Source organism: Nomascus leucogenys, chromosome 21 (assembly GCF_006542625.1).
Source record: "Nomascus leucogenys isolate Asia chromosome 21, Asia_NLE_v1, whole genome shotgun sequence".
In the NCBI taxonomy this organism is placed as follows: domain Eukaryota; kingdom Metazoa; phylum Chordata; class Mammalia; order Primates; family Hylobatidae; genus Nomascus; species Nomascus leucogenys.
In genome coordinates this window covers 50,157,989-50,167,835 of record NC_044401.1, presented here as the reverse complement: position 1 = coordinate 50,167,835, position 9,847 = coordinate 50,157,989, and the positions used below count along the sequence as shown (strand labels likewise).

General features: G+C 44.7%; 1 protein-coding gene across 4 annotated transcripts in view; it reads left to right on the top strand.

The window, feature by feature from the left end:
* The first annotated feature begins 1,583 nt into the window (after positions 1-1,583).
* Positions 1,584-9,847, top strand: part of TMCC1 (transmembrane and coiled-coil domain family 1) — a 252,494-nt gene continuing 244,230 nt past the window's right edge. For 3 of the 4 annotated variants that reach the window (XM_030801497.1, XM_030801494.1, XM_003265026.4), the window contains exon 1: positions 1,584-1,798. The gene's annotated coding sequence lies outside the window, so the exon portion shown is untranslated. Of the gene's footprint in view, positions 1,799-2,095; positions 2,114-9,847 lie in introns of those variants that run through there. The other variant, XM_030801495.1, reaches the window with a different exon arrangement.

Here is a 9,847-nt window from a genome sequence, read left to right as displayed (position 1 = left end):
GTTGCTATCTAAGTAACTTAAAAACAGACATAATGGGCTGGGGGCAACGTGGCTCACGCCTGTAATCCCAGCACTTTGGGAGGCCGAGGCGGGTGGATCATGAAGTCAGGAGATTGAGACCATCCTGGCCAACATGGTGAAACCCCGTTTCTACTAAAAATACAAAAAAAATTAGCTAGGTGCGGTGGCGTGAGCCTGTAGTCCCAGCTACTAGGGAGGCTGAGGCAGGAGAATCACTTGAACCTGGGAGGCGGAGATTGCAGTCAGCCGAGATCGCGCCACGGCACTCCAGCCTGCCTCTCAAAAACAAAAAACAGACATAATGATCAAGTTATTTCCCCTGCAACCCTGCTGAAAATACCTGAATAGCTTCTCCCAAGCACTCAGATTAAAGTCCCAAATCTGGCCAGGTGTGGTGGCTCACGCCTGTAATCCCAGCACTTTGGGAGGCCGAGGCGGGCGGATCACAAGGTCAGGAGTTCCAGACCAGCCTGGCCAAGATGGCGAAACCCCGTCTCTACTAAAAATACAAAAATTAGCCAGGCGTGGTGACACGCCCCGGTAGCCCAGCTACTCGGGAAGCTGAGACAGGAGAATCGCTTGAACCCAGGAGGCAGAGGTTGCAGTGAGCTGAGATTGAGCCATTGCACTCCAGGCTGGGTGACCTGGGTGACAGAGCAAGACTCTGTCTCAATAAATAAACAAATAGGTCCCCAATCCTCACCTGTTCTTGCCTACCTCTTCCCACACTCGCAGTCTACTCCACATTCAATGTTCTTTAGCGCTCCCCATTCTGGCCATGCCAAGACTTCACCCCTTGGAGAAACTAACTCCTCCCAACTCAATTCCTCAGATTCTACCCTCTTCATCCTCAACTAAATCAATTCCCCCATAAAGATTCTCTTACTACCATATACCTCTCAGAAGATTTTTACTAATTGAAAACTTAATTTTGTGTGATTCTCCCATGAAGGTTTTCCTTCTCCACCAGATCTCAAACTTCACGAGGCCAGGGACTCCGTTGACCCCATATGGTACTCTCAGCTCCTTGAACACGGAAGAAGCCTCATTACATAAGTAATAAAAATAAAATAAATTAGGAAAATGGGAATTATAAAAGGATTAGCTGGTGGCTGCTTACGATCCCTTCAGTGGTAATACCTGGTGCAAAATAATGAGTCTTTGCCCTTTTCCAAGCAGCCTGCTAGGTGGAATGAAGGAAAGCCTTGCGACTCAAATAGGGAGAACAAACGTGTGATCCAGAGCTGCGGGCAGAAATCCGACGAAACCCCATATTACTCAGGGGCGTTGCTCCTAGGGCGAGGGTGGCTCGGTTCCTAGAGCTTTTTGACAGGAGGAGCTCACCTGGAGCAACTCAGCACTATCTGCAGCGGCGCAGCTCAACCAGCCCAGAGACCGCGTGGGTAGGCGGGCTAGGGGCGGGGCCACGCCTTCCAGGGCCCATCACCGCTCCCTGCGGCGTGCGCGCGCCCGTCCGCCCGCTCCCTTGCGCGTGCGCCGCCGGCCGGGGAGGAGGTTGTGGGCGGTGGCGGCTGCGGCGGGGGCGCGCGCGCTCTCGCTCCCTCGCGCCGGTTCGCGCTCCCGCGCCGGGGCTGAGGCGGCGGCGGCGGTGGCGGTGACTGAGGCGGCGGCTGCTGAGGCGGCGCGGGGGGAGGGTCGGGAGGGGGGGTGGTTGTGGGGGATGGACCGGGTGCGGCGGCCGCAGTGGAAGGAGCAGGCGCTTGAGCTCGAGCGACGGCGCTGGCGGAGACGCCGGCTGCTCCTCCCCTCCCCGCCGGTGAGTGAGCGCCCCCGCCCCGGACGCTGGCGGCGGTCGCGGCCCCCTCACGGCCTTCCGCGGTGGGTGGGGACAGTCGTGAGGGAGCGTGGCCCGGCGGCGCAGCGGACGCGGGCCTGGCCTCCCGCTCGCGGCCTGTCGGGGCTGGGACCCGCCGTCGCCCCCGTTCGAGGTTGAAGCCCCGGGCCTAGGACTCGACCCCCCAGCATCCCACGGGGCCTCTTTCCTTTCCCGGCTCATTCCGCTGTCATTTTGACTTGGGGTTCCCCTCTCCAGCCCCTCGCCTCGTTCCCTTCCCAGCATCCCAGGGCCGAGGTGAGGGAGGGGCGTGTGAGAAGTCGGGCCGAGGCCCGAGGGACTGGTTAGCAGCGGGTTTCCGTCGGGATCTGGGGTTTTAGGAGCCCTCGATCGCCATGGCGTCCCAGAAGTTAGCCACCAGGACTCAGCCATTTCCACCTGAAACCAGTTTTGCACCTTTTGTTTTGATTTTGAACTGTCTGTCGAGGGGAGGAGGGAGCCCGGCGTACTGGGGAGAATAGGTGGTGGGAGATGGGATGTGAGAAGGAGCTGGCTGGGCTTGGCCTCAGGATGCCCCTGTTAACCCCTGTAGGATAGGGGAAAGAGGTGCAGCGAGTTGCACCTTCCCTAAAGGGCCAGAGATCCGTTTATAGCTTGCGAATCTCTGCTTTTTCAGCCTCGGTAAAGGGGTATCATTCGTGGTTGGTTTGGTTCGTCCCTTAACAACATTGGTGAGGAATCCCCAGGTGAATCTGCCGCGGAGTGAAGCAGCTCACTTGAGCTGTTGGCTACCCCCGGCCCCCGCAACGCCCGTTGGCTTTTGTGACACGTTACACGTTAGTGTTGGTAGAGCCTAGCCGTCAGAGGTACTTGTACCATAAGCATCTCTATAAAAGGTGTGGATTCCTAAATGAGCTTATTCTGCTCTTAAAAAAAAAAAATCCAGGGCTTAAATATCAGATAGCTGCTTTAAAATAAAACAAAACTTTGATTCGTTCCAGGAGATAGATACATTTTTTTTTCTCTGTATATTAGGAGATTGAAACTCAAATTGTGAGTAGGTGGTAGTTTTACTAGTGTCATGTGACAAAACGATGCTTATAGATGGGATTTTAACTTAACAGTAACCTTGCCCTCTACCAACAGAGTTGGCTTGTATTTTTTTGCAATCACACACCCACTCTCTGGTTAGTGTAGAAAGATTAAAAAGCTGCTTCTGGTCTGTGGGTGGTAACCTTTTAATTTCTAAAGAGTTTTGAGCTGCTTATAGATTGCTGATCAGCAGCATAGGAAAATTTTAGGCGTTAAAAATTCATTAGCATGTGATGTAGGTCTGTTATAATTATGAGCATTGATTAAGATTTGGTATGGTGTAAGTGCTGTGTACTGGGTGTAAGAATGAGATTTCTCAGAGCATTTGCATCTTAAGATAAACAGAAGCACAGACCGCCGACAGTGTTGTGACACCTTGCAGTAGGGCTCTTTTATGAGCACAAAAGACCTGTAGTCTACACTTTGATGAAGAACCCCAGTGCCCTAGACTAGTTGGTGACCAACCACCATTACTTTAAACTGGTCCTTCTTGATGGTAGAATATTTCCCCTTTTCTGCAAGACTGCTTATGCCTCTCATAAATGTAGAGAACATATAATGGCTCAGGGCTTAGGTTTAAGCTCCTCAGAGTGGCACTTATGGACCATTCATTAATTCATCAAATATTTATTGAGCCCTTACTTTGTTCTAGGATGTTTTCTAAGTACTGGGCTACATTGTTGGGACAAAACAGACAAGGCCTCTTCCCTAATTAAGCTTTATTCTGTATGTATGGGAATGAGGAATATACAACAAACAAGCAAATAGGATCATTTCAGATAATGATATAAATCAGTGGTTAGTAAGCTTTTTTTGGTGAAGGACCAGAAAGTACAGTACATATCAGGGTTTTTGGGCCAACTACTCAATTCTGTTTTAGTACAAAAGCAGCCACAGACAGTACGTGAGCAAACATGTTTATGTTCCAGTTGAACTTGGGACACTGAAATTTGAATTTCATAAAATTTTCACCTCACAGAATATTAATGAGTTTTTAAAAATATTTTCCCCTAGCCGTTTAAAAATGTAAAACCATTCTTAGCCCTATAAAACGGGGCAAGGTGGATTTGGCCTATAGATTATAGTCTGGCCTTTTATAGAAAACGTTTGCTGACCCCTAATATGAATTATGAAGAAAATAAAACAAGCTGATGTGACAAGTGAATGAATGAAAGGTGGGTGGAGGGTTACTTAGTGAGAGGAGTCCTCACTAAGGAGAAGGTATTTGAGTTGTGACCTGAAAAATGGTAGCGCTTTCCTGGTAAATGAACAGTGAGTGCAAAGGTCTGCAGGTGCAGATGAGCTGCTCTTGTTTTCCAGTGTTGAACTTACCCACATAACATGTCATTCTTACATTTTATGTAAGTACATTTTATGTCTTTGTTAGAATGTTGTTCTTCATGTAATAGGATGGTACCTTTCCGTCTCCTCTTCCTGATCCTGCCTTACAGTACCCATGAAATAAGACTGCAGTGGAGTTGCACCTCATCCCAGGGTTAGGTCCTCAAGTTAGTGCATGAGGCAAAAATCATGTAAGATGAAAACTCTTCTTGAAAATTCCATAAATTGCTCAAAAAGTATTGTCTGCATGTTTTTGTATACATAGTTGTATAAAATTCTTACGAATATGAAAGGCTGAGAGCCACAGAGCTTGACGGAGGGAAAGAGCAAGAGGAAATAAATTTGTTATATAGGTATCTGGGCCTTCAGACTATTTGGCTTTTTAAAACTGCTGTGGAGTCCCTATCAGAGAGTGGGGGATGGTATAGAATTTTGATATGTTCCTGTTTCCATGCAGGGTTTAATTCTGTTTTTATGTTAAGCCTCTATTACATTAATACATGCTCATAGATGTGTTGTGAATATTAAACAAGATAATGTATTTGAAAGAGCCCGGCACTTAAGATAGTCAGTAAACATTTACAGAATTAGAATCTGATTTTTACTTCTTTGGGCTCACATACATACTGTCCTTTGAAAAGTTGTAGAGAACTTAGCCACCTGCTTCCTGTCCTTCCATATTGGCATTTCCTGTTGTGGCTCCACTGAACAGCTGTCACTCTCTTTGTCCTTGAGCATTGGTCACATTTTGCCAGAGGTTGGCTTGTAAGTTAAATGGGTATAGATGTAACTCTGTTAGTTCTGCCACATGACCTTTAAAGTGTTTGAGCACTGCTATTATGTCTCCTATTTAAGTCTTCACTTTTCAGAGCTAAATGTTTTTATTTTTCTTTTTTTTTTTAAAGATATTATGGAGAGAGATGGGGTCTCATATGTTGCCTAGGCAAACTCCTGGCCTCAAGTGATTCTCCTTGCCTTGGCCTCCAAAAGTGCTGGGTTTATAAGCATGAGCCACCATGCCCCAGCCATTTTAATTTCTGTTAGCTTTTTCTTATTTCTTCACCCTTCTGGTTGTTCTTGTAAGTGAGCTTAGTTTATTCTTTTTTTTTTTTGTTTTTTGAGACGGAGTCTCGCTCTGTCACCCAGGCCGGAGTGCACTGGCGCAATCTCGGCTGACTGCAAGCTCTGCCTCCCGGGGTTCACGCCATTCTCCTGCCTCAGCCTCTCCGAGTAGCTGGGACTACAGGCGCCTGCCACCACGCCCGGCTAATTTTTTTGTATTTTTAGTAGAGACGGGGTTTCACCGTGGTCTCGATCTCCTGACCTCATGATCCGCCCGCCTCGGCCTCCCAAAGTGCTGGGATTACAAGCGTGAGCCACCGCGCCTGGCCTTTTTTTTTTTTTGACTTTGCTACTCTGAAGTACATTTTAAGGTACAAATTCAAGTTTTATCTCCTTGACCAAATCTTTCCTGATAATTCTAGACCTTCTTTATATTCTTAATATACTTTTATCTTTACTCTTCAATTTAATTTTTTCTTATTTTTGTATTTTATACTAGTTTCATGAGCATTTGTCTTCACTCTGCGACAACAAGCTTCTTGAAGGCAAAGACCATATTTTAAGTATCTTTTGTGTCCTAGATGCACTGAGTAAAATTCCAGGGATGCCGTTGATCATAAGTTTGTTATAATTTTTAAAAATAGACTTTAAAATTTAGATTTACAGAAACATTGAGAAGATAGTGCAGAGTTCCTGCCTATCCTACACTGTTTCCCGTATTATTAACGTCTTACATTCCTGTGATCATTTGTCGGTATTAATAAACCAATATTGATACATTATCACAGAGACCATACTTTATCAGGTTTCCACAGGTTTTTTTCCTTAATGTTCTTTCATTGTCCCAGGATCCCATCCACAATACCACATTACATTTAGTAATTATGTCTCCTTAGCTCCTCTTGGTTGTGGCAATTTCTCAGACTTTCCCTGTATTTAATGACCTTGGCAGTTTTGAAGATTACTGGTCAGGTTTTGTTTGTTTGTTTTTTTTGAGACAGGATCTCCCTCTGTCACCAAGACTGGAGTGCAGTGGAACGCTCTCAGCTCACTGCAGCCTCAACACTCTGGGGTCAAGTGATCCTCCGACCTCAATGTCCGGAATAGCTGGGCCCAGAGATGTGTGCCATCATGCTCTGCTAATTTTTGTACTTTTTGTAGAGATGGGGTTTCACCACGGTGCCCAGGCTGGTCTCGAACTCCTAGAACCAAGCAGTCCGCCCTCCTCAGTTTCCTAAAGTGCTGAGATTACAGGCGTGAGCCACTGTGCCCAGCCATGGTCAGGTATTTTTATAGAACGTTCTTTGGGATTTATCTGATGTTTTTATTGTGGTTAGGCCAAGAATGTAATATGCTTTTGGAAGGAAGACCACAGGGCTAAAGTGTCATTCTCATCACATATTAGGGATGTATACTACCAGTATGACTTATCAGTGTTGATGTTAACCCTGCTCATCTGGCTTGAGGCAGAGTTTGTTTTCTGCAAAGTTACTCTTTCCTCCTCTCTTTCCTACTGTACTCTGGAAAATCATCACTATGTACAGCCCACACTTAGTGGTGATGAGTTATGTTCTACCTCCTTAAGGGTGGTGTATCTACTTAAATTTAATTGCTAAGTTATTTCAGCTTTGGCCATTGGGAGCTCTTTAAGTTGGGTCCTGTATCCTTTCTCTTTGACATATCTCCATCATTGTGTGTGTACTTTCTTACTTTCTGGCAACATAAGATGCTCTAAGGTTCATCTTGTATATTTTCTGCTCCAGTCCTGTAATCAGTCATTTCTCAAAGAGCCCTGGTACCTTTTATTGAAGAATGGTGTTACAAACAAAGATCTGGGTGATAGGTGTGCTTGTTGGTACTGAAGTGTTGTTGCTTCTAGGCCATCTCAAGTGACAGAGGAAGGAGATATATGTGTACATATTAACCTGTGTATATACACATATCTATATATGTTTCTATATGTAACTGTGTCTTTATTAAGCTAAACATGACTTCATGATGTCTCCAACCCTAATTCATTACCACATTCTAACCTTACCTTGCTTATATGTAACCTCCTGCTTCACCAGTGAAAAACCTGCCTCCCACCATCTGCCAGAATTAATTACTCAATTCCAGCATACAGGTATAGTGGTTTCAGAACTGTTAATCTGTATACCTGTGGGAAACTAGTTTATCAACTAGAGACTTACAGATAGTTCTTTTTGCCTTTAGTTTTATAGACAGCACTCATTTCTAATGTTTTTTAGGTCAGTAGCTTTCCCTACTTACTTCCTGAAGTCTCGTATATTTGTAATAGTTTCAGATTTTGTCGCATTCTGCATTTTTTGCTAAGCTACCTTTATCTCCTAATTAAGAATTTGCACACATTAAAGTTTATTCTTTGTGATATAAATTTCTATGGGTTTTGACAGACTTCTAGTATTTTATGTTTAACATTACAGTATCATACAGATTAGTTCCACAGCTCTGGAAAGTTTGTCTGTCACCGATTTACTTCCCTCACACCAGCCTCTGGCAACCTCACTGATCTTTTAACTGTCTCTATAGTTTTGCCTTTTTTAGAATGTCAATATATTATATTTTAAAAAGTGTTTTTGAGTGGTCTTTTTTTTAATGCTCACAGTATTTTGTTAAGGAGTGGGAGATATAGGTACAAGATAAATAACATTTAGAAGTTTTTTTTTTTTTTTTTTTTTTTTTTTTTTTTTGAGAGATGGCGTCTTGCTCTGTCGCCAGGCTGGAGTGCAGTGGCGCAATCTTGGCTCACTGCAGCCTCTGCCTCCCGAGTTCAAGTGATTCTTCTGCCTCAGCCTCCTGAGTAGCTGGGCGCGTGCCACCATGCCCAGCTAATTTTTGTATTTTTAATAGAGACAGGATTTCCTCATGTTGGCCAGGGTGGTCTCGATCTCTTGACCTCATCATGATCTGCCCTCCTTGGCCTCCCAAAGTGCTGGGATTACAGGCGTGAGCCAGTGTGCCTAGCCCAGTATTTTTTTTTTCTTGAGGTAAGATTCCTATAAAATACCATTTATGATTTGAAATATGTAGTTAACCATTTTAAATCTACAGTTAAGTGGCTTTTAGTTCATTCACAGTGTAACATGTGCAACCACCACCACTGTCAAACTCTAGAACATTTTCATCACCCCAAAAAGAAACCCCATACCTATTAATCAGTCCTTCTCTTTGTTCCCTGGCAACCACAGTCTGATTTTTGTCCTGTGGGTTTGCCTATTCTAAACATGTCACATAAATGGAATCATATAATACCTGGCCTTTTGGGTTTTTTTTTTTGTTTATGTTATGTTATGTTATGTTTAATGTTTTGTTATTTGAGACGGAGTCTCACTCTGTCTGCCAGGCTGGAGTGCAGTGGTGTGATCTCGGCTCACTGCAACCTCCACCTCCCGGGTTCCAGGGATTCTCCCACCTCAGCCTCACGAGTAGCTGGGATTACAGGTGCACACACCACACCTGGCTAATTTTTTTTTGTTGTTGTTTTGGTAGAAATGGTTTCACCATGTTGGCCAGGCTGGTCTTGAACTCCTGACCTCAAGTGATCAGTCCACCTCAGCCTCCCAAAGTGCTGGGATTATAGGCGTGAGCCATTGTGCCCGGCCTGCCCTTTTGTTTTTAGCTTCTTTCACTTAACAGTGTTTTTATTCATCCATGTTGTAGCAAGTATCAGTACTTCATTCCTTTCTTATGGCATAGTAATATTCCATTGTATGGATACACCACATTTTGTGTACCTGTTCATCAGTAGGCTGTTCTGAATAATGCCACTTTTTTGCTATTATGAATAATGCTGCCTTGAATATTCTTGTATAAGCTTTTGTTTGAACATACGTTTTCAATTCTCTTGAGTATGTAACCACTGTATTTCTTTTGATAAGTTTATTATCATATAAAGTAGAAAGTTATCCAATGGCTTGACTTTGGATAAAGTGCTGAAAGAATGCTACTTTATCCTGGAATATGGTATTCCTTAGTGAATACTGAAATCACATAATTTTCTTGTTGTCTTTATAGAATAAAGAATTTTGGTCCAGATAAGGTGACAGTAGATAGCCTTCCTCTAGAATTCTGTCAGAAGAACATCCTGGGTTATGTGAACCATTCAGTTATCTGTCTGAGAGCAGCAGGTGTTCTCTCACTGTGCAGTTGAGTTATGAGGTCTGCTAGTGGTCTCAAGCAGTCTCCCAGTGTGTGAATTGCGTTTAACATTATGTATTCAAGCTGGGCACAGTGGCTCACGCCTGTAATCCCAACACTTTGGGAGGCTGAGGTGGGTGGATCACGAGGTCAAGAGATCGAGACCATCCTGGCCAACATGGTGAAACCATGTCTCTACTAAAAATACAAAAATTAGCCGGGCGTGGTGGTGGGTGCCTGTAATCCCAGCTACTCAGGAGGCTGAGGCGGGAGAATTGCTTGAACCCAGGAGGCAGAGGTTGCAGTGAGCCGAGATTGCGCCACTGCACTCCAGCCTGGTGACAGAGTGAGACTCCGTCTCAAAAAACAAACAAACAA